The sequence below is a fragment of the Nerophis ophidion genome, linkage group LG16, assembly GCF_033978795.1.
Source record: "Nerophis ophidion isolate RoL-2023_Sa linkage group LG16, RoL_Noph_v1.0, whole genome shotgun sequence".
In the NCBI taxonomy this organism is placed as follows: domain Eukaryota; kingdom Metazoa; phylum Chordata; class Actinopteri; order Syngnathiformes; family Syngnathidae; genus Nerophis; species Nerophis ophidion.
Genome location: NC_084626.1, coordinates 24,173,728 through 24,199,964, shown reverse-complemented (window position 1 = coordinate 24,199,964; position 26,237 = coordinate 24,173,728). Strand labels below are relative to the sequence as shown.

General features: G+C 41.7%; 1 protein-coding gene across 5 annotated transcripts in view; it reads left to right on the top strand.

Annotated features, from left to right (window-relative positions):
- Positions 1-26,237, top strand: part of chl1b (cell adhesion molecule L1-like b) — a 254,285-nt gene that overhangs the window by 88,410 nt on the left and 139,638 nt on the right. The window contains exon 1 of one of the 5 annotated variants that reach the window (XM_061874745.1): positions 17,731-17,918. The exons of the other annotated variants lie outside the window; for them this stretch is intronic. The gene's annotated coding sequence lies outside the window, so the exon portion shown is untranslated. Of the gene's footprint in view, positions 1-17,730; positions 17,919-26,237 lie in introns of those variants that run through there. 5 annotated transcript variants of the gene reach the window in all.

Here is a 26,237-nt window from a genome sequence, read left to right as displayed (position 1 = left end):
GATGCCCTCAGTGACAATAGCTTACCAAAGTAGTACTAAACCATTTTGATGGATTTTTGCACGCTGTGTGTAATGTTCTGTATTTTCAATGGAACATATACCATTTTGGTGATGTTTACTTGACGGTTTTACTTGCAGTCTACACTTATCTCCTATGTGTGACTGCCATCTACCGATCACTCTTATCATTTCACCATGTACCAAATAGAATAGCTTCTAGGTGGGTAATCAAAACCAAAATTAATCCATACATTAGACGCACCGGGTAATAAGGTGTACTGTCGAGTTTTGAGAAAATTAAAGGATTTAAGTCCGCCTTATGGTCCGAAAAATACGGTAATAAATGACATGATTTACTAGTTATATCGTGATATTTTTCACAACGATCTGGCAACTGACTGCAATGGTCTTGGATCGCTGTAGACATCCAGAACCCAGGTTGTAAAAGGTTGAATTTGAAAACTGCGATGAGGTGGCGACTTGTCCAGGGTGTACCCTGCCTTCCGCCCGATTGTAGCTGAGATAGGCGCCAGCGCCCCCTGCCACCCCAAAAAGGGAATAAGCGGTAGAAAATGGATGGATGGATGGATGAATTAGAAAAAAAGGTTCCGCCCGATTGTAGCTGAGATAGGCGCCAGCGCCCCCCGTGACCCCAAAAGGGAATAAGCGGTAGAAAATGGATGGATGGTAAAGGGACAATTATATGGTTTTGATGCCCTCAGTGACAATAGCTTACCAAAGTAGTACTAAACTATTTTGATGAAGTTTTGCACGCTGTGTGTAATGTTCTGTATTTTCAATGGAACATATACCATTTTGGTGTTGTTTACTTGAGTCATATTGCAGTCTACACCTATCTCCTATGTGTGACTGCCATCTACCGATCACTCTTATCATTTCACCATGTACCAAATAGAATAGCTTCTAGGTGGGTAATCAAAACCAAAATTAATCCATACATTAGACGCACCGGGTTATAAGGTGTACTGTCGAATTTTGAGAAAATGAAAGGATTTAAGTCCGCCTTATGGTCTGAAAAATACGGTAATAAATGACATGATTTACTAGTTATATCGTGATATTTTTCACAACGATCTGGCAACTGACTGCAATGGTCTTAGATCCCTGTAGACATCCAGAACCCAGGTTGTAAAAGGTTGAATTTGAAAACTGCGATGAGGTGGCGACTTGTCCAGGGTGTACCCTGCCTTCCGCTTGATTGTAGCGGAGATAGGCGCCAGTGCCCCCCGCAACCCCAAAAAGGGAATAAGCGGTAGAAAAATGGATGGATGGATGGATGGATGGATGGATGGATGGATGAATTAGAAAAAAAGGTTCCGCCCAATTGTAGCTGAGATAGGCGCCAGCGCCCCCCGTGACCCCAAAAGGTAATAAGCGGTAGAAAATGGATGGATGGTAAAGGGACAATTATATGGTTTTGATGCCCTCAGTGACAATAGCTTACCAAAGTAGTACTAAACCATTTTGATGGATTTTTGCACGCTGTGTGTAATGTTCTGTATTTTCAATGGAACATATACCATTTTGGTGTTGTTTACTTCACTGTTTTACTTGCAGTCTACACTTATCTCCTATGTGTGACTGCCATCTACCGATCACTCTTATCATTTCACCATGTACCAAATAGAATAGCTTCTAGGTGGGTAATCAAAACCAAAATTAATCCATACATTAGACGCACCGGGTAATAAGGTGTACTGTCGAATTTTGAGAAAAACAAAGGATTTAAGTCCACCTTATGGTCCGAAAAATACGGTAATAAATGACACGATTTACTAGTTATATCGTGATATTTTTCACAACGATCTGGCAACTGACTGCAATGGTCTTAGATCCCTGTAGACATCCAGAACCCAGGTTGGAAAACGTTGAAAACAGGGTAAAGGGACAATTACCCCAGCAATCAAGCTCAGCTTCATAAAGGTTATTTGAACCAAACACACTTGTGTTGTTGTGAATTTACACAAATGTTTTGGTAATAGTTAAAACATGTCCTAAATGAGGCACTGTGAGGACCGTTGGCGGCTCCCTACTCGAAAAATGTGTGTTTGCACTCATATTGTCCAGTGCGCTCGTAGGCATGTGCATACCATAGACTGTGAGTCTCGGAGCAGAACCACAGCAGTTACCATGCCTACAGGCTTTAACCAAGCGGCGCTGCGTTTATCTTAATGAATTCATTTTCAAGCTCATGTTTACCTCTGTATTCCCTGTCAGCTGCGTAAACACTCCACATCTCTGTAGAGCTCCGGCTTTTCCTTTTGCTGAAAGTGACCTGGGAAAATAGCTTATTGATCCGCGGTGGGGACACATGATTAAATTGACTTCCAAGCTGTACGGAGAATATGAGAGAATATAGTGCCCTTTTTTTCCAGATTCTACTACCTTTTTTGCACTACTTGTATATAATTATAATTCAAATCAATATACTCATTCATTTTCTCAACCATTTCTTTGTTTGGAACAAGAGAATCTTCGTTCGCCAACTGACACACAGCGAGATCTGCCTCCGAGGAAGCTGTTACCGACTGACTCATGATTCAGCGACCTGCACACAGAACTGCTGCTGCAGAAGTGATTCGGTGAACTAATCTTTTGAACGAATCAATTTAAGTAACTGATTCTAGTGATTCAGTACAGTCAAATGAACTGCCGATCCCATCACTACTAGGATGATTCTGGAAGATCCCTTATCTGCTTATTGTTTTAATAATGTTTTAGTGAGATTGTAAAGAGTGTAAAGACATACCTCGAGGTCGGATGGCTGCGGTGAACACGCAGTGTCTCAGAGAGAAGCCGAGGAGCCAAGCTCACAGCTGCCTTTTTTGACATGACAGCTGCTGCAGGACGACGAATAATCCACTGATGTCTCCGGTAAGATATATATCACAATTTCCCCATCCAAAAACATGCTGGTCGACGTAGAGAAAACATGTTCACAACAAACAAAGAAACACCGGCTGTGTTTCAGTGCTAAAGACAGCTGCGATCCACCGCTTTCCACCAACAGAATTATTCTTTATAGCCTCCATTATTAAATGAACAAATTGCAAAAGATTCAGCAACACAGATGCCCAAAATACCGTGTAATTACGCCATGAACAGAGACAACTTTTAGCCGTGTTTGGTGCAGCGCTAATATTTCCTTACAGTCCGTGACGTCACAAACACGCGTCATCATTCCGCGACGTTTTCAACAAGAAACTCGCGGGAAATTTAAAATTGCAATTTAGTAAACTAAAGCGGCCGTATTGGCATGTGTTGCAATGTTAATATTTCATCATTGATATATAAACTATCAGACTGTGTGGTCGCTAGTAGTGGCTTTCAGTAGGCCTTTAAGCCACAGTCATATATATCTTTTAATTATTGAAAAAACATCTAAATTTCATATATTGTAGGTGTTGTGGTACTAGAAATGGAGCAGACGCTGAGCAGGTTCTGTTCAGTAGGTGTGCAGATGACTGCCATGATCGCTGAGTGCACCATCTGTGACCTACAGACTGGCTGAGGAAGCTGATTAAGATCAGTGTGGGAGAGTCTGCCTCGTGGGCCTGCACTGTCCTCACAGGACCGGAGTCAAGATTCAGCCTTGGCAAAATTATCCTGAGATCAAAACATGTTCTACAACTGAACCATCCAAGAATGTGTGCCCTCTGTTTGATGTGTATTTCTTTTTTTTTTAACAGAGCTTATTGTTTGAGTCGGTGTTTGTAGTGTTGTGAAGACAAAACAGTTCTGGAAATAATTAGAACGGATGGATAAACAAATGCACATTGCGCCCTAAGTGTTGTGCGAGAGTACTGCCTCTGCATTTGTAGTCACGGGCCATGGAGAGGACCACTCACTTCAAAAGGAATGATCCGTCTTTCAACATCATATATCCCTTAGTACTTTCCAATTTGTGAACTTAATGCAATAAAAAAACGTTTCAAGCCAGGAGAACATTCAATCTTTGCAGACTTAAAAGGGGAACATTATCACAATTTCAAAAGGGTTAAAAACAATAAAAATCAGTTCCCAGTGGCTTGTATTTTTTTAAGTTTTTTTCAAAATTTTACCGGTCTCGGAATATCCCTAAATAAAGCTTTAAAGTGCCTTATTTTCGGCTCTCTGCGAAGACACTGTCCATTTCCCTGTGACGTCACACAGTGCTGCCAATGTAAACAAACAATTGTGAATACCACAGCAAGATATAGTGACATTAGCTCGGATTCAAACTCGGATTTCAGCGACTTAAGCGATTCAACAGATTACGCATGTATTGAAACAGATGGTTGGAGTATGAAAATATTGAAGAAGAAACTGAAGCTATTGAGCGAATAGCTATTGACGCTATTCATAGCCATAGCATGGCCGAATAGCTGCGTTAGCATCGCCGGTAAAATGTGCGGACCAAACGATCAGGACTTTCGCATCTTTTGACACTGGAGCAACTTAAATCCGTCGATTGGTAAGTGTTTTTTTCGCATTAAATGTGGGTGGAAGGAAACGTAATATAGTTGCAAATGCATCTACAGGTTATCCATACATCTCTGTACCATGTCTGCTTTAGCACCGCCGGTAAATAGCATGTTAGCATCAATTAGCGTAGCATGTTAGCATCGATTAGCTGGCAGTCAACATCAACAAAACTCACCTTTGTGATTTCGTTGACTTTATCGTTGCAAATGCATCTGCAGGTTATCCATACATCTCTGTGCCATGTCTGTCTTAGCATCGCCGGTAAAATGTGGAGACACTCTGGCACATTCAATGGGGGTCTGGCGGCAGACACTTTCGCATCTTCAGGCCGGTGGTGCAACTTGAATCCCTCCCTGTTAGTGTTGTTACACCCTCCGACAACACACCGACGAGGCATGATGTCTTCAAAGTTCCAAAAAATAGTCAAAAAAACGGAAAATAACAGAGCTGAGACCCGGTGTTTGTAATGTGTTGAAAATGAAAATGGTGGGTGTGTTACCTCGGCGACGTCACATTCTGACGTCATCGCCTCCAGACCGATAAACAGAAAGGCGTTTAATTCGCCAAAATTCACCCATTTAGAGTTCGGAAATCGGTTAAAAAATAGATGGTCTTTTTTCTGCACAATCAAGGTATATATTGATGCGTACATAGGTCTGCTGATAATGTTCCCCTTTAAGGATCAAATGGCATTGGAGGTTACTGTTGCAAATGGGGAACACACCCTGAGTGTTTTGGTGTTCAAAGTTTGGACTTAATTTAATGTTATCGACCAAAGACAGGTTGGACTTCATGTGCCGGGTTAGAGGCTTATTGGTGGTTTCTGAAAGCTTGAGTAACGGACAAGGTCTTGGTGGAATAGGCTACGTGCCCAGAACTCAATTAAAAACCTCACACTGTGCGAAAGCCTGCACATTTGCCAGATGATGGGGAAATGGAAAACTGTTCCTAACCTCAGCCAAGACAGGGATGTGCAGTACTACTTGGGATACGGACGGTCTTTGATTGGAATTACGAGCCACGACCCGCCGCTAGATGGCGTAGCTCAGGGGTGTCAAACTCAAATACAGAGTGGGCCGACATTTTAAACTGAACAAAGCCGTGGGCCAAAGTTGAACAAATTAACCTTTTAATAGGGACCCAAACAAGTTTTGCATTGAATATTGAACAAGCGAGACTTACATAACTTTATAGTGACATGCAAAATCGGGTTTCAAATAATACTAATAATTTAAAAATAGCAATAGCATATCAAATCAGATTTAAATAGAAATTGAATGCCTCTTTTCTATTTGCAGCCTTCTCAGGTAAATGTCAAAATAAACATTTCCCACAGGCTACTAATAAATTGTTATATTGTAGCGTCCAGGAAGAGGTAGTGCTGCAAGGGGTTCTGTGTATTTGCTCTGTTGTGTTTATGTTGTGTTACAGTGCAGATATTCTCCCGAAATTTGCTTGTCATTCTCGTTTAGTGTTGGTTCACAATGTGGCACATATTTGTAACAGTCTTAAAGTTCTTTATACGGCCACCCTCAGTGTGACCTGTGTGGCTGTTGACCAAGTTTGCATTGCATTAGCGTGTGTGTGTGTGTGTGTAAAAGCCACATATATCATGTGACTAGGCCGGCACGCTGTTTCTAAGTAGGAATAGCGGACGTGACGAAAGGTTTGAGAGGACGCTTGAGGCAGTGCCTAAAGGCACGCCCCCAATATTGTTGTCCAGGTGGGAATCGGGAGAAATTTGGGAGAATGGTTGCTCCCTGTGATTTTTGTGAGGGGCACTGAAATTTTGGAGTCTCCTTGGAAAATCGGGGGAGTGGGTTAGCAAGTATGAGTATTAGCGGTGAATGCGGTGTTACAGCTACACCGCCGCTGTATAATACTGGCGGACCAGCTCTAATGTTAATTTGATATTGCCTCAAAGGCCAAATGAAAATACACAGCGGGCCAGAGTTTGAATCCCATGGCGTAGCTAATGCCACAATGAACCGCTCCAAACATATTGTAGCTTATAGCTAGACATTGGCATAACTTTGTTTTCCAACAAAAATAAAATTCTGATAGCAGTATCATTAGTGCAGAATTTTTACGGTCCGCTTGGACCAACCCAATTAGGAACCAGTACCTAAAAATACCGGTACTCAGTATATACCCCTAACCAGGAATATCCGCTTTTTCAACATTATTACACACTGAAAAGTACATTGAAAACCCTTTATTTTCATATATTTTCATGTTTTGTTGGATGTAATCATAATGGAAGTATATTTTTTTGTATATAGTATATAATTTGATCGAAGGTTAACATGTTTACAATGATATTTCACATGCCTTTACTGTGTTTATATTCAAACAGTATTTATGTTGTGTAAAGGAAATTTCCTATTTTTTAGAAGCTCATTTTGTACTTGACTTTGTTCACAGGCTTAGGCGCAAAAAGTGTTCAACTTCAGCCTAAACCCTTTCGATCTGCAACATTTTTATTTATTTTTTTATGAATGTACAACTGTTTGTTTATGAATGTAAATTTGTTTGTTTTATGTAAAACTGTTTGTTTATTTCGTTGACAATTGACCGAAGAAATAATAAGCTAAACTAAACTAAATGTACATTCTGGGTGTCTCATTCAGTGAAAAAATAAATAAATTCAATTCCGTTTTTTTAGCCGGTCTGTCATAACGTTTTTAGCTTTCAATCAAACATTATTGTGAGGTTTTGTAATAGTGTTTGTAAAAAAAGGACCCAAGCACACACACATATATATATATATATATATATATATATATATATATATATATATATATATATATATATATATATATATATATATATATATATATGTGTGTGTGTATATATGTATACATAGATAGATACATTGATATACAGGAGCCCGATTGTAGCTGAGATAGGCGCCAGCGCCCCCCGTGACCCCAAAAGGGAAAAAGCGGTAGAAAATGGATGGATATACAGGCCCAGAGACACATTGTTTTCTCTAAATTTGGCCCCCCCGAGTCAAAATAGTTGCCCAGGCTTAGCTCATAATATTAATATCAGTAATACTTGGTTATTATTCAAGCCCATCCATCCATCCATCCATCATCTTCCGCTTATCCGAGGTCGGGTCGCGGGGGCAACAGCCTAAGCAGGGAAACCCAGACTTCCCTCTCCCCAGCCACTTCGTCTAGCTCTTCCCGGGGGATCCCGAGGCGTTCCCAGGCCAGCCGGGAGACATAGTCTTCCCAACGTGTCCTGGGTCTTCCCCGTGGCCTCCTACCGGTTGGACGTGCCCTAAACACCTCCCTAGGGAGGCGTTCGGGTGGCATCCTGACCAGATGCCCGAACCACCTCATCTGGCTCCTCTCGATGTGGAAGGGCAGCGGCTTTACTTTGAGTTCCTCCCGGATGGCAGAGCTTCTCACCCTATCTCTAAGGGAAAGCCCCGCCACACGGCGGAGGAAACTCATTTCGGCCGCTTGTACCCGTGATCTTATCCTTTCGGTCATGACCCAAAGCTCATGACCATAGGTGAGGATGGGAACGTAGATCGACCGGTAAATTGAGAGCTTTGCCTTCTGGCTCAGCTCCTTCTTCACCACAACGGATCGGTACAACGTCCGCATTACTGAAGACGCCGCACCGATCCGCCTGTCGATCTCACGATCCACTCTTCCCTCACTCGTGAACAAGACTCCTAGGTACTTGAACTCCTCCACTTGTAAATGGAGTATTGTTGGCGCTTTTTCAATGGTTATTTATCGGATTTTACGGCCGGATTTGTGGAGCTCCCATTGGCTCCGCTGTAAGCGGACTTTTTGTTATGTCTTGAGTAAGGAGTGGATCCCAAGATGCAGAGACGGCAGGCGGAGATGAATCACAAAAAGAAGATTGTCTTTAATAAGTTCAAAAGGGATAACTCAAGGCGATGGGGCAAAAGCGCACACCATGGAAGAGGACTTAAACTGAAGGAGGACTCTCGATGGTCAGCAACAGGTTCGACAAAAACTTCTCTCGCTTACTGGGGAACTAAGGAACAAAATACCAGAAGTAAGGAATGGTGATAAGAAAAGAGAAGGAACGTACCGAGTTGGTTGGATGCGAGTTGAGCATGCGGGCATGGAAAGCACAGGAGTCATTAACCGGCGAGGAGCAGCTGACTGTGGTGGATTTAAATAGAGCCGAGCAGTGAGTAGTCGCAGGTGTGCCTAGTTGGAACTAATGGATGGAGGAAAATAACACAAAAGCAATACGGAGAAGACAGGAAAATACACAACACTTTTATTTACGTTCATTTATTATTTAGAATGCATTAAAAAAAATCCATTCGTCATCATGTCTTTCATAATGATTGGGAGTGAAAGGTAGGCAAATTTCCCAAAAAAAGCGTAGTTCCCCTTCAAGAAATTGGTCATGGAACGAATTGAGTTCATTATTAATGAAAATTTTAAGGAAATGTATAAGAAACAAAAAAAAAAATGAAATTGTCAACTGTCCATGGCTTTATATATATGCATTTTCATGAGAGAACTAAAAATAAGCAATGATGATGTACTATGACACTCGTGATATCGCCCTGTCTCTGCTCTGTCTGCGTCAGCACTGGGATGTTCGCCCTTGGCAGTCAGCAGCCCGGTTCTGGACATAAACAGTGACACGAGACGATGTCCCTTTGCACAGATAGAAAAGTACAACTTCAGCACAATTGATAATAACTACAGCAACGGCCTTTAAGCATAAGAGTTGTGTGATTACTTACACATAATTATTCAAAAACTCATTCAATGTGTTTTCTTTATTTTCAGGACAATTTACATTGTATATTGTCACATCGAAACTATGGATGAACACACATGGAGTTATGTACTTAACAAAAAAAGGTGAACTAACGAAAACATGTTTAGGGATGGCGTGGTAGAGTGGCCTTGCGCAAGCCGAGGGTCTCTGGTTCAATCCCCACCTAGTACCAACCTCGTCACGTCCGTTGTGTCCTGAGCAAGACACTTCACCCTTGCTCCTGATGGGTGCTAGTTAGCGCCTTGCATGGCAGCTCCCTACATCAGTGTGTGAATGTGTGTGTGAATGGGTGAATGTGGAAGTAGTGTCAAAGCGCTTTGAGTACCTTGGAGGTAGAAAAGCGCTATACAAGTACAACCCATTTATCATTTATTTACTATTGGATTAGTAAATAGTTGAAATGTAATTGTGAAAACCCTTTTCATCGCTTTTCTTGTTTCTGGTTATCGTTTTTTATATAGATATTATCTTGATTTTGTTTGTACTTTATGTCATATTTTATTCATTATGGTATTTTTTCGTCACTTAGGATATTGTGTGTCTTTGGTACACTAATGTGTATATTGTAGGCTAATGCGTGGATGATGATGTTTGCAAAAGGACTGCTTACCCCCAGACTAAACGACTCTGACACCAATAAGGAATGTATCTGTCGCAAGAAACCTGATTGCCCTCTCAACGGGGGGTGCTTACAAACATCAGTCGTTTACCAAGCAAAGGTAACACGCAAGGACATTAGCACATCCGACACGTACGTAGGATTAACCGAAGGAGCGTTTCAAACCAGATGGAATAATCACAACACCTCCTTTAGAAACCAGATCTTGCAGACTTCTACAGAACTCAGCAAGCACATTTGGAACCTCAAAGACAATAATGTTGACTATTCAATAACATGGCAAATTCTTGCATCCAGCACACCTTACAACAGTGGTAATAAAAGATGCAACCTTTGCTTAAAGGAGAAACTGTTTATTATATATCATCCAGACCTGTCATCCCTCAACAAGCGCAGTGAAATCATTTCAACATGCCGCCACAGACGGTAACACATGAGCCAATCCCCACGCCCCTACACCTGCCTGTACCCACCCACTCTGTGCCCTATATAAACCATTGTATGTGAATGCTTCCATTACAATCTCCTGATGATTGAGGGAACCCCTCATGAAACAGTTCTGTAGAGATGAAGTAGTCTTGTGATTTTTCCCACACATACATATATATATATATATATATATATATATATTATATATGGCAAATTCTTGAATCCAGCACACCTTACAACAGTGGTAATAAAAGATGCGACCTTTGCTTGAAAGAGAAACTGTTTATTATATATCATCCAGACCTGTCATCCCTCAACAAGCGCAGTGAAATCATTTCAACATGCCGCCACAGACGGAAACACCTCCTAGGTAACACATGATCCAAACACCACGCCCCTACGCCTGCCTGTACCCACCCACTCTGTGCCCTATATAAACCATTGTATGTGAATGCTTCCATTAAAATCTCCTGATGATTGAGGGAACCCCTCATGAAACAGTTCTGTAGAGATGAAGTAGTCTTGTGATTTTTCCCACACCTATATATATATATATATAATATATATATATATTATATTGCTCTTGTTTATCTTTGGTATGAACATTATTATATAAACTCAAATGTATAGGGGTTTTTTTAGGTGTCTGTTTTCTTATTACAAAATGTTATTATTGATCATGTTGTACTGCATTGTAATCTTTTGTTTTGTGTTTGTGTGATGTTTTTTGCCTGGAGCCCACAAAGAATAGTCTGTACTTAACATGCAGACAGTTAGAGGACAATTTCAAACATGGCCACGTTTCCATGTGTTTGGTCTATGAACTGCATGTGTTGTTGTTTTTCTGCTTTAGCTCTGAATTGGCCGGTCCTTATTAATATATGTTGTTGTTGTTATTATGGCCTGTTTGCCTGAGGAAGGGGGCAGCAGGTCAAGAGAGTACGATTGTGATTCAACCGCCACAATGCGGTCGCAGACCCCCGTCTTGTAGCAGTCTGATAACATTTAGAGATTGCTGCTTGAGGGAGATAACAGGCATGTCATAAATTAAAGATGTTGCCAGCATTTTCTTCGGCAGCCGAGCAGATTATTATTGAAAGATTATATAATAATAGAGAACAGTGACTGTGACCATGTGGACAGCAGAGATTTCCAAAGGAAATGCTTCACTGGATTAAGTTGGACAATCTGTTTTCGGGTTCTCTCCGACATTTTTGTTAGGGTACTTGAACTAATGCTTCAAATGCTGTCTGAGTCGCAGGAAGAGAGGAAATGGAACTTTCCCTTTGGGGGGAGTGCCCAGGACAATGCCAGGTTTGTGCAGCCAAAATGCACAAACACTCAGTATTTGGGAACTGCATGTCTCGGTAGTCACCTATGTCCCTCAGCTTTCAGAGAGCTAAGCATTTGTGTAAAGTCCGTAAGCCTTCCCTCGGTCTGTGTGGTCATCATTGATGCTCCATCCTGCTGCGGATTAATGAGTGCATATGGACTCTTGAGGGTCTGGCACTGGCACTAAAGAGGGGTGTGAGGTCTATAAATTACTGATTTTGGCAGACTACATTCAACCTGGAAAAAAGTAAACATTACCGATTAGGGCTGTGAATCTTTGGGTGTCCCACGATTCGATTCTATATCGTTTCTTGGGGGTCATGATTCGATAATATATTGATTTTTTTCGATTCGATTCTCGATTCAAAAATGATATTTTTCCGATTCAAAACGATTCTGTAATCATTCAATACATAGATTTCAGCAGGATCTACCCCAGTCTGCTGACATGCTAGCAGAGTAGTAGATTTAAAAAAAAAAAAGCTTTTATATTTGTAAAGGACAATGTTTTATCAACTGTTTGCAATAATGTAAATTTGTTTTAACTATGAAACGAACCAAAAATATGACTTATTTTATCTTTGTGAAAACTTTGGACACAGTGTGTTGTCCAGCTTATGAGATGCCATGCAAGTGTAAGTCACTGCGACACTATTGTTATTTTTTATTATTTTCATAAATGTCTAATGATAATGTCAATGAGGGATTTTTAATCACTGCTATGCTGAAATGATAACTAATATTGATACTGTTGTTGATAATATTCATTTTTGTTTCACTACTTTTGGTTTGTTCTGTGTGGTGTTTGTGTCTCCTCTCAATTGCTCTGTTTTATTGCAGTTCTGAGTGTTGCTGGGTCAGGTTTGGTTTTGGAATTGGATTGCATTGTTATGGTATTGCTGTGTAGTGGTTTGTTGGATTGATAAAAAAAAAAATTTAAAAAATAGATTTTTTAAAAAAATGAGAATCGATTCTGAATCGCACAACGTAAACGATTCGATTCGTATTTGAATCGATTTTTTCCCACACCCCTAATACCGATGTAAACCTTTAAAAGATGAACACCGACAGGTGTGGTCAAAGGTTTACATACACTTGTAAACATACTTGCCAACCTTGAGACCTCCGATTTCGGGAAGTGGGGGGGGTCATGACCGAAAGGGTAAGATCCCGGGTACAAGCGGCCAAAATGAGTTTCCTCCGCCATGTGGCGGGTCTCTCCCTTAGAGATAGGGTGAGAAGCTCTGCCATCCGGGAGGAACTCAAAGTAAAGCCGCTGCTCCTCCACATCGAGAGGAGCCAGATGAAGTGGTTCGGGCATCTGGTCAGGATGCCACCCGAACGCCTCCCTAGGGAGGTGTTTAGGGCACGTCCAGCTGGTAGGAGGCCACGGGGAAGACCCAGGACACGTTGGGAAGACTATGTCTCCCGGCTGGCCTGGGAACGCCTCGGGATCCCCCGGGAAGAGCTAGACGAAGTGGCTGGAGATAGGGAAGTCTGGGCTTCCCTGCTTAGGCTGCTGCCCCCGCGACCCGACCTCGGATAAGCGGAAGATGATGGATGGATGGATGGATGGATATATATATATATATATATATATATATATATATATATATATATATATATATATATATATATGTATGAAATACTTGACTTTAAGTGAATTCTAGTTATATATATTTATTTTATTATATATATAAATAAAATAAATAGTTGAATTTTAGACGGCACCTATCCAATACACAGTAATAAAAACACAGTTGTTCTACAAACTGTACTGTGCTTGCTGGTTACTAGAAAAAAAAAAAACAACACTTACCTTTCACTATTTGAGTAACCTTTGTTCTGCCTTTTGCGTATTGGGAACATATCCTTCACGGATTTGTTGTAGACATCCGCAAATGAGAACGGGATGTTGCTTCCAGCTATCAGCATAGCCATCTTTGTCTCAGCATAAGATACACCATCGGGTCTCCATTTTGCGAGGTGGGCCATAATACTGGGTTGTGAACGATGCTGCGCTGCGGACGCTTTGTGCTTTGCTGACTGACCGTTCATGGCTGAGTATATCCGTTCACCGTGTTCAATGGAGAAGTCTGTTCTACAAAATTTACAGGCAATATACCCCTTCCCCATCAAACTCTCCTGAATAAACTCAAATTCTTGTTTCCAATCGTTCTGGAACTTGCAAGCGTATTTCTTCATTTTGCCCGGCGACTGTGTAATATATTGGGTCTCTTTACTGTGGGCTTCAGAACAGACATTCTATTTTATGTACAGTAGATGGCAGTATTGTCCTGTTTAAGAGGGTCACAACAATGAGTCAGGTTCTCATGGAGCTGGAGTGGGCGTGGCCTCCAGCTCCGTCTGAATTTCGGTTAGATTTTCGGGAGAAAAGTTGTCCCGGGAGGTTTTCGGGAGTCCTGTGATATTGTAGCTGAGATAGGCGCCAGCGCCCCCCGCGACCCCAAAAGGGAATAAGCGGTAGAAAATGGATGGATGGATGGACTGCGACTTCCGGTAAAGGCGAGGCTTTTTTTTATCAGCACCAAAAGTTGGGAACTTTATCGTCGATGTTCTCTACTAAATCCTTTCCGCAAAAATATTGCAATATCGCGAAATGATCAAGTATGACACATAGAATGGACCTGCTATCCCCTTTTTTAAATAAGGAAATCTCATTTCAGTAGGCCTTAAATTAGGACTGGGGAGATAATACGCATAGTTGTGTGACGCAACCGAGGTCGGCTTGTTTTTTTTATGACAACAATTACGACCCAAGCATGACCCTCCTCCTACTTTTCATTTCTGCCTTTCTTCTTAGTAAAAAAACCCCGGGTCTTAAACCAATCCCGACATCATAGATCATCCAGACTGAGAGCAAACCCCCCCCCCCCCCTTTCCGCCCCCCTTGTGCCATGGGGGGGGAGCCTGTTCTTGTTCTAGTTCCGATCAACAGTCCCAGCACTCTGCTCACCACGCTTTCAGCTGTCATAGCCATGGAGTCAAGTTCCCCCTGTTCAGGACCAAACAATCAGGTCTTTTCATTTCAAAAGTCCTAACTGGTCAATTGGTTACATTTTCCCAACCCTGTTCAAATGGACTTTAGAATAAAACAGGATTAGAAACAGATATGGAATGGCTAATAGTTGATTGCGTTTGGAAACAATCTCAACCGATTTGTACACAGCAAGGGATCTTAGTAACTAACTTCTGAACTTACAAACCCTGTTTCCATATGAGTTGGGAAATTGTGTTAGATGTAAATATAAACAGAATACAATGATTTGCAAATCATTTTCAATCCATATTCAGTTGAATATGCTACAAAGACAACATATTTGATGTTCAAACTGATAAACATTTTTTTTTTTTTTGCAAATAATCATTAACTTTAGAATTTGATGCCAGCAACACGTGACAAAGAAGTTGGGAAAGGTGGCAATAAATACTGATAAAGTTGAGGAATGCTCATCAAACACTTATTTGGAACATCCCACAGGTATGCAGGCTGATTAGGAACAGGTGGGTGCCATGATTGGGTATAAAAACAGCTTCCCAAAAAAGTATTTCACGAGAAAGGATGGGGCGAGGTACACCCCTTTGTCCACAACTGCGGGAGCAAATAGTCAAACAGTTTAAGAACAACCTTTCTCAAAGTGCAATTGCAAGAAATTTAGGGATTTCAACATCTACGCTCCATAATATCATCAAAAGGTTCAGAGAATCTGGAGAAATCACTCCATGTAAGCGGCATGGCCGGAAACCAACATTAAATGACCGTGACCATCGATCCCACTGTATCAAAAACCGACATCAATCTCTAAAGGATATCACCACATGGGTTCAGGAACACTTCAGAAAACCCATCCATCCATCCATCCATTTTCTACCGCTTATTCCCTTTTTGGGGTCGCGGGGGGCGCTGGCGCCTATCTCAGCTACAATCGGGCGGAAGGCGGGGTACACCCTGGACAAGTCGCCACCTCATCGCAGGGCCAACACAGATAGACAGACAACATTCACACTCACATTCACGCACTAGGGCCAATTTAGTGTTGCCAATCAACCTATCCCCAGGTGCATGTCTTTGGAAGTGGGAGGAAGCCGGAGTACCCGGAGGGAACCCACGCATTCACGGGGAGAACATGCAAACTCCACACAGAAAGATCCCAAGCCTGGATTTGAACCCAGGACTGCAGGAACTTCGTACTGTGAGGCAGACGCACTAACCCTTCTGCCACCGAAAACCACTGTCACTAAATACAATTAGTCGCTACATCTGTAAATGTAAATTAAAGCTCTACTATGCAAAGCGAAAGCCATTTATCAACAACATCCAGAAATACCGCCTGCTTCTCTGGGCCCGAGATCATCTAAGATGGACTGATGCAAAGTGGAAAAGTGTTCTGTGGTCTGACGAGTCCACATTTCACATTGTTTTTAGGAATATTCGACATCGGGGAACCATCCAGACCAGGGGTAGGGAACCTATGGCTCGGGAGCCAGATGTTGCTCTTTTGATGACTGCATCCGGCTCTCAGATAAATCTGAGGTGGTATTGCTTAACACGATAAATAATTAATAATTCCACTTGTAATCACAGTGTTAAAAATATAAAACATTCTCATGCATTTTTAATCCATCCATACGTTTCTACCGCACCTGTTCAAGAAGTTGCGTTAATGGTAAGAAGTGATTTATTTATTATTGGTTAGTGTGGGGCTTGCCCTCCTGGGGGTTCTTCAGACCACCAAGCACCGACGCGAGAGCCTGTTTCAGGGTTACAATATTGTTTTATTTTTCAATAAGTCTCTCGGTTGGTTTCCAGCAATTGTATTTTTCTCTTTCGTTTTCGCTCGCGCTCTGGCTCCAGCCCCAACCCCGTCTCTCCCCCTGGCCGCTGCTTATAACAGAGCGACAGGTGATTAGATAACAAGGCCCAGGCGGGCCATTTACGCACCTGTCGCTGATTTCGAAGCCGGTACTGGCACACCCTGCTTCGCTGCAGGCCTGCAGGCCACTCCCCCTTCCACAGTTAGCTTCAGAATAACAATATTATTCCAAAGAATAAGAGACCTTTGATAAAATGCACGCGTTTATTTGTGTTCAGTGTTAAAAAAAAATATATATATGGCTCTTACAGAAATAAATTTTAAAATATTTGGCTTTCTTGGCCGTCTGCCTCACAATACGAAGTTCCTGCAGTCCTGGGTTCAAATCCAGGCTCGGGAACTTTCTGTGTGGAGTTTGCATGTTCTCCCCGTGACTGCGTGGGTTCCCTCCGGGTACTCCGGCTTCCTCCCACCTCCAAAAACATGCACCTGGGGATAGGTTGATTGGCAACACTAAATTGGCCCTAGTGTGTGAATGTGAGTGTGAATGTTGTCTGTCTGTCTGTGTTGGCCCTGTGATGAGGTGGCGACTTGTCCAGGGTGTACCCCGCCTTCCGCCCGATTGTAGCTGAGATAGGCGCCAGTGCCCCCCGCCACTCCAAAAGGGAATAAGCGGTAGAAAATGGATGGATGGATGAGCTTTCTTGGCTCTTTCAGCCAAAAAGGTTCCCGACCCCTGATCCAGACTATTGTGGACGCAAAGTTCAAAAGCCAGCATCTGTGATGGTACGGGGGTGCATTAGTGCCCAAGGCATGGGTAACTTAAACATGCCCTTTCCCAACTACTTTGGCATATGTTGCAGCGATTACATTCTAAGTTAATTATTATTTTAAAAAAATAGTTTGAACATCAAATATGTTGTCTTTGTAGTGCATTCAATCTAATATGAGTTGAAAAGGATTTGCAAATCATTGTATTCCGTTTATATTTACATCCAACACAATTTCCCAACTCATATGGAAACGGGGTTTGTACATTTTTCTCTGTTCATCCCTCATAAAATGTTCATTATCAGTGCTTCAGGTACAACTATATGTTGTGTGACGGAGCAAAGGGGGTAGTTGGTAGTTGCATTCCACCAGTCCTTTGTAGCCACCCTGTGAATAGCCTTTACACGGGGCTTTGTGGGATTGATTGTCAGAGGCTTAATGAGCGTCTTTACCCAGCGAGAGGCTTTGACCAACATATGTGACCAAAGTTCCTCTGTCTCCAACCTGTTTGACGCGACACAGAGCCCAGTTTTGGGGACTTTTTTGGGGATTTTTCTGCTCCTGCTCGCTGTTTACACTGGAAGTTATCGCCCGGGAAAGGAATATACGTCCTTTTTTGGCAGACCGGAAAAAGGAACCATGTCAAATGTTGTATTGTAAGTCTCATTTCTTACCATTTCTGTCTAAGGTTGTATGTTTATTTATGTTAACGGTGTGTCCTCCATGGCTCTTTAGCGCTGTCCTAGTGGCTCCCTGGAGGATTTTAAAAGTGTGAAGTGAAGTGAATTATATTTATATAGCGCGTTTTCTCAGGTGACTCAAAGCGCTTTACATAGTGAAACCCAATATCTAAGTTACATTTTTAAACCAGTGTGGGTGGCACTGGGAGCAGGTGGGTAAAGTGTCTTGCCCAAGGACACAACGGCAGTGACCAGTGGTCCCCAACCACCGGGCCGCGGTACCGGGCCGTGGAAGATTTTTTAATAAATTTTTTATTAAAATAAATAAATAAATAAAATATATATATATTTTTTTTAATTAAATCAACATAAAAAACACAATATACACTTACAATTAGTGCACCAACCACAAAAACCTCCCTTTTTCATGAGAAAAACGTCCCTTTTTCATGACAAAGAAAAAAAAAAAAAAAAAGGACATCCCCCACCCCCCAGGGGCCGTGGGACAAATTATTAAGCGTTGACCGGTCCGCGGATACAAAAAAGGTTGAGGACCACTGCTTTAAGCAATTTTAGGCAACCTTTAGGCAACCCGTGGCTCTCAAGCCGCATACGGCTCTTTAGCGCCGCCCTAGTGGCTCCCTGGAGGATTTTAGAAAATGGATTGAAAATTGAAAAAGATGGGAGAATTTTTTTTTGTTTGTTTTAGTATGTTTTTTGTTTGAAGAAAAACATGACACAAACCTTCCCAATTGTTAGAAAGCCAACTGTTTAATATGTTTATGTGTGTATCCTTCACTGATGAGAGTATTTGGTGAACATTGTTTTGTCCTACTCATTTTGGCGGTTCTTAAACTCACCATAGTGTGGAATGTGAAGTGAATTGTGAATTATATTTGTATAGCGCTTTTCTCTAGTGACTCAAAGCGCTTTACATAGTGAAACCCAATATCTAAGTTCCATTTAAACCAGTGTGGGTGGCACTGGGAGCAGGTGGGTAAAGTGTCTTGCCCAAGGACACAACGGCAGTGACTAGGTTGGCGGATGCGGGAATCGAACCTGCTACCCTCAAGTTGCTGGCACGGCCGCTCTACCGACCGAGCTAAACCGCCGAGCTAAAAAAAATATTGAAACTGGAAAAAGATTTTGGGGGGATTTTTCTTTTGTTTTGTTTAAGTAACAACATTCCCAGTTGTTAAATAGCCAACTGTATAATATGTTTCTGTGTATGCTTCACTGATGAGAGTATTCGGTGAACATCGTACTAATTTCAGCGGTTCTTGAACTCACCGTGTTGTGAACTGTGACGCAGTTAGCATGTAAAATCTTTCACTAATTTTTTCGCATTTTGTCCACCAGCAGTGTTATACTTGTCAAGCTTGCCACTGAGAGTTTGTTTGTGTTTTAGTTTTTCCTCTGTGTGTGTTTAGTATCTTCTGTTTTTAGTTCCTGTCAGCGCTCTTATTTTGTCTGTTTCCGTTTTTTTTCTCCCTGTGTGCTGTTTTCCCCTCAGCTGCACCTGGCCACACCTGGTGTCAATCAGCCCTCACCTATTTTACCTGCTTTGTTCCTGCAGTCAGTGCTGGATTATTGTCGATGTCACTTCTTGTCGCTCTTGTCGTGTTGTGTCGTATCTTTACAGCGTAGCGGTAAGCTATTTTTCGTTAGATGTTTGTAGCTTACTGTTTTTTGTTCCCTGATTCAAAGTTTGTTTTCATATTACATGTACGACTTCTGTTTCCTGCTCGATACCTGCTCGCTTCCACGCTAAGCTTTTTTGTTTGTTATCCGCCCACGTGTGCGCTTTTGTTTATATCCTTTGTTTGTTTTTGTCTTAATATTTAAATTAAATCATGTTTTCTCACTCCATGCCTGCCTCCATCGCTGCATGTTGGGGTTTGTCTCAAACTAATTCTGACAATACTGTGCGTGAATCCTTTAATGCGCCCTATAATCCGATGCGTTTTATATATGAAAAAGATTAAAAAAAACAGACCATTCATCGACACTGCGCCTTATAATCTGGTGCGCCCTATGGTCCGGAAAATACGGTACTTGTTTTCTATTGCTTTGATATAGCTAAAACAAAATACATATAATATGATGATTTAAATATCTCATTTTACTGTGCATAGTTGGTTCTTTGCTACCAACAGTTCGTCTGGGAATTTTATAGCATGTAATTGATTAACGTGGACCCCGACTTAAACAAGTTGAAAAACGTATTCGAGTGTTACCATTTAGTGGTCAATTGTACGGAATATGTACTGAACTGTGCAATCTACTAATAAAAGTACCAATCAATCAAATCAATCAATCAAGCATGTAATTACAATTTCGCTAACATCTTAAATGTATCACTGAGATTTATTGACCATACAATACAGTTACAATGAAAAACGTACTGTTAAATCATATCAGTATGCGATAACTGTAAATTCCAGTCATCGTCTTTCATAATTTAGTTGTATATAAGTGTGACGGTCTCATGCTGCCGTGCGGGTTCCCAGGACCACCAAGGAAGGACATTCGCTCGAGCAGGTGTAGACTTCTTTATTTTTCAATAAAGAAGATCTTTGTCTGGTAACTGTTCAGTCGTCTGCCTTTCGCTCTCCCTCTCGATCTCGCTATGTGGTGCGTCTTCTGACTCTCGTGTCTCTCCCTCCTCTCGTTCCTCTCTCGCCTCTAGTGTTGCTGATGCCCTTTTATACAGCGAGAGGAGATTCATTAATAGTGTACCGGTTGTGCGACCCCCGATCTCGATTGTGGCGTCGATCCCTGCACGCCCCCCCCTTGCCGCTCGCCGTCCACGCCTCCATCTTGGGCCGGTGTGCCCTGACCCACCGTCGGACCGCCAGCTCCGCCTCTCCACAATAAGACTCTCAAATGCCATGTATAATTTCAAATTACACTTGCGGAAACATCACTTCTCTAAAGTCACACAAACCAGCAAGGGTGGGGCCTGTAATATAGTAATGGGTAAGGGTGTGGAGAGATTAAAACTGAAGACAGTTTGTGTTTTGGAAAAAAGTCTGTATATTCATTTGAATTTGAAGAGAAAAGCTTGTCTCACGGACATATCCTTTACAAGGAGCTGCCACTGACTGGCAGCTTAAAAGAGCAAACCATGGCATTCTATTGTGGCTGACAATGCATGTAACATGGAAATGCGTGTGTGTGTGTGTGTGTGTGTGTGTGTGTGTGTGTGTGTGTGTGTGTGTGTGTGTGTGTGTGTGTGTGTGTGTGTGTGTGTGTGTGTGTGTGTGTGTGTGTGTGTGTGTGTGTGTGTGTGTGGCGGGACTGGAAGCACACATTCAAGTGTCTTGCAACCCAAGCAGGCTCTTAGTGTTCCCCACGTCACTCGTCTGCTGGGGCGACATGACGCCGCAGTCGCAACACAACAAAGACAGTTGTGTGTTCTCCCCCTGCAGTCTCTCTTATGTAGCGTGACGTCAATCAATCAATCAATCAATCAATGTTTATTTATATAGCCCCAAATCACAAATGTCTCAAAGGACTGCACAAATCATTACGACTACAACATCCTCGGAAGAACCCACAAAAGGGCAAGGAAAACTCACACCCAGTGGGCAGGGAGAATTCACATCCAGTGGGACGCCAGTGACAATGCTGACTATGAGAAACCTTGGAGAGGACCTCAGATGTGGGCAACCCCCCCCCCACTAGGGGACCGAAAGCAATGGATGTCGAGCGGGTCTAACATGATACTGTGAAAGTTCAATCCATAGTGGCTCCAAGACAGCAGTGAGAGTCCCGTCCACAGGAAACCATCTCAAGCGGATCAGTGAACCTCTTCAAAGAAATACAAATAAAAACAAATCTAACCTGGTTGATTAATCACCTTGTAGTGCATTTCCTGTGTACAACTTGTTTAGTGCAACAAGCGTTGTCCTGATGCCAATATTTTGATACTTTTCAATACTTTTCTAAATAAAATGGACCACAAAAAATGGCATTATTGGCTTTATTTTAACAACAAAAATTTTACGGTACGTTAAACATATGTTTCTTATTGCAAGTTTGCCCTTAAATAAAATAGTGAACATACAAGACAACTTGTCTTTTATTATTAAGTAAGCAAACAAATTAAGTCACTGACATATACAGTAACATATTGTGTCATGCCTCATTCTATTATTTTGTCAAAATTTTAAGGGACAAGCTGTAAAAATAGATGATTAATCTACTTGTTCATGTATTGTTAATATCGGCTTACTTTCTCTTTTAACATGTTCCATCGACACTTCTGTTAAAATGTCATACTGCTTGTAAAATCAATGTTTCGTCATATGATAGTTTGAAATTGTTGACTTTCAGCCAGTGGTCCCCAACCACCGGGCCGCGGTACCGGGCCGTGGAAGATTTTTTTATAATTTTTTTATTAAAATAAATAAATAAATAAAATATATATATATTTTTTTTAATTAAATCAACATAAAAAACACAATATACACTTACAATTAGTGCACCAACCAAAAAAACCTCCCTTTTTCATGACAAAGAAAAAAAAAAAAAAAAAAGGACATAGCCCACCCCCCCCACCGCGGGGACAAATTATTAAGCGTTGACCGGTCCGCGGATACAAAAAAGGTTGAGGACCACTGCTTTAAGCAATTTTTGGCAACGTTTAGGCAACCCGTGGCTCTCAAGCCGCATACGGCTCTTTAGCGCCGCCCTAGTGGCTCCCTGGAGCATTTTAGAAAATGGATTGAAAATTGAAAAAGATGGGAGAATTTTTTTTGTTTTGTTTTAGTATGTTTTTTGTTTGAAGACAAACATGACACAAACCTTCCCAATTGTTAGAAAGCCAACTGTTTAATATGTTTATGTGTGTATTCTTCACTGATGAGAGTATTCGGTGAACATTGTTTTGTCCTACTCATTTTGGCGGTTCTTAAACTCACCATAGTGTGGAATGTGAAGTGAATTGTGAATTATATTTATATAGCGCTTTTCTCTAGTGACTCAAAGCGCTTTACCTAGTGAAACCCAATATCTAAGTTACATTTAAACCAGTGTGGGTGGCACTGGGAGCAGGTGGGTAAAGTGTCTTGCCCAAGGACACAACGGCAGTGACTAGGATGGCGGAAGCGGGAATCGAACCTGCAACCCTCAAGTTGCTGGCACGGCCGCTCTACCGACCGAGCTATGCCGCCCCTGTGTGATGCAACATTTTGTTTAAATGTAAAATCTTCCACTCCGTCTTTGTCTCATTTTGTCCACCAAACGTTTTATGCTGTGCGTGAATGCACAAAGGTGTGCTTTGTTGATGTTATTGATTTGCTGGAGTGCTAATCAGATATATTTGGTCAGTTCATGACTGCAAGCGAATCAATGCTAACATGCTATTCAGGCTAGCTGTAGGTACATATTGCATCATTATACCCAATGTGTAGGTATATTTGAGCTCATTTAATTGTATCCTCTTTGTATAATTTTGTATGTCTTATGACACATTTTAGATAGTAGTTTGTGTGCCTTGTCGTTCCAGACCACAGCAAACATTACCTAGCATGCCAAAGAATGTAATAAATTTATTTTAAAAAAAAGATAGCCTTAACTTGGACACACACATCTATACCTTTGGCCGTTAGTAGCCTCTGACTTACTAATGGTTTTTGATGTTGTAAAAATGTCCATCCATCCATCCATTTTCTACCGCTTATTCCCTTTGGGGTGGCGGGGGGCGCTGGTGCCTATCTCAGCTACAATATGGCGGAAGGTGGTTTACACCCTGGACAAGTCGCCACCTCATCCCAGGGCCAACACAGATAGACAGACAACATTCACACTGTTGTAAAAATGTGTAGGATAAATATTACATTTCAAATTTTCTTTCAACGAATATTTGCTTCAGCCTGCGACACCTGGTCATTTTGATAGTAGGCTGTTATAGTTAGTATGGATGTAACAGGTGGTCTTTTCCTCTGCGTTGTGTGTGATTTATGGAAGACGACCGAAACCATGGGTTGCTCAGCTGTACTTTACTGATAATACAGAATACAAAAACTTCCTGCCATCATCGAGCCCCTACACAAATATAATAATGAACAGGAAATGAATTGAAGTTCTTAAAGGGGAACATTATCAGCAGACCTATGTAAGCGTCAATATATACCTTGATGGTGCAGATAAAAGACCATCTATTTTTTTAACCGATTTCCGAACTCTAAATGGGTGAATTTTGGCGAATTAAACGCCTTTCTGTTCATCGCTCTTTTTGCGATGACGTCAGAATGTGATGTCTCCGAGGTAACACACCCACCATTTTCATTTTCAACACATTACAAACAGCGGGTCTCAGCTCTGTTATTTTCCGTTTTTTCGACAATTTTTTGGAACCTTGGAGACATCATGCCTCGTCGGTGTGTTGTCGGAGGGTGTAACAACACTAACGGGGAGGGATTCAAGTTGCACCACAGGCCCGAAGATGCCAAAGTGTCTGCCGCCAGACCCCCATTGAATGTACCAGAGTGTCTCTACATTTTACCGGCGATGCTAAGACAGACATGGCACAGAGATGTATGGATAACCTGCAGATGAATTTGCAACGATAAATTCCACGAAATCACAAAGGTGTGTTTTGTTGATGTTGACTTACGTGCTAATCAGACATATTTGGTTGCGGCGTGACTGCCAGCTAATCGATGCTAATATGCTATGCTAATCGACGCTAACATGCTATTTACCGGCGGTGCTAAAGCAGACATGGCACAGAGATGTATGGATAACCTGCAGATGAATTTGCAACGATATATTCCACGAAATCACAAAGGTGTGTTTTGTTGATGTTGACTTACGTGCTAATCAGACATATTTGGTTGCGGCGTGACTGCCAGCTAATCGATGCTAACATGCTACGCTAATCGACGCTAACATGCTATTTACCGGCGGTGCTAAAGCAGACATGGCACAGAGATGTATGGATAACCTGCAGATGCATTTGCAACGATAAATTCAACTAAATCACAAAGGTGAGTTTTGTTGATGTTGACTGCCAGCTAATCGATGCTAACATGCTATGCTAATCGACGCTAGCATGCTATTTACCGGCGGTGCTAAAGCAGACATGGCACATAGTCCGATCCGGTGGCCATGTACTGCTTGCCTGTGTATCGGCTGGGAACATCTCTGCGATGCTGATCCGCCTCTGCTTGGGATGGTTTCCTCCTGGCTCCGCTGTGAACGGGACTCTCGCTGCTGTGTTGGATCCGCTTTGGACTGGACTCTCGCGACTGTGTTGGATCCATTATGGATTGAACTTTCACAGTATTATGTTAGACCCGCTCGACATCCACTGCTTTCCTCTTCTCCAAGGTTCTCATAGTCATCATTGTCACCGACGTCCCACTGGGTGTGAGTTTTCCTTGCCCTTATGTGGGCCTACCGAGGATGTCGTAGTGCTTTGTGCAGCCCTTTGAGACACTAGTGATTTAGGGCTATACAAGTAAACATTGATTGATTGATTGATTGATGTATGGATAACCTGCAGATGCATATGCAACTATATTACGTTTACTTCAACCCACATTTAATACGAAAAAAACACTTACCAATCGAAGGCTTTAAGTAGCTCCTGATCGTTTGGTCCGCACATTTTATCGGCGATGCTAACGCAGCTATCTTGCCATGCTATGGCTATGAATAGTGGCATCAGCTATTCGCTCAATAGCTTCAGTTTCTTCTTCAATACTTTCATACTCCAACCATCTGTTTCAATACATGCGTAATCTGTTGAATCGCTTAAATCGCTGAAATCCGAGTCTGAATCCGAGCTAATGTCGCTATATCTTGCTGTGTTTGTTTACATTGGCAGCACTGTATGATGTCACGGGGAAATGGATAGTCGCATCGCAAATAGCGAAAATCAAGCACTATACAGCTATTTTTTAGGGATATTCGGGGACCGGTAAAAATTTTGAAAAAAAATTCAAAAAATATAACAGGCCACTGGGAACTGATTTTTATCGTTTTTAACCCTTTTGAAATTGTGATAATGTCCCCCTTTAACAAAACAAAACATTTTCTGTCGTCGCATGGACGCCTACCTCTCCCGATATCGTAAACAAAAAGGGAAGTTGGAAGGCGTGTCCAACGAATGTAAAAAGACAGGCGTCACAGTAATTATTGCAGTAGGAGGGACAACGAGACAATGGTTCCTTATTGACAAAACATCAAACACTATTCAGGTACATATTTACATATTTTGTGTAATTATAAGAATAATAAAACATCAGAAAATACATTATTTACAAGTCGTAATTGACCATGTTA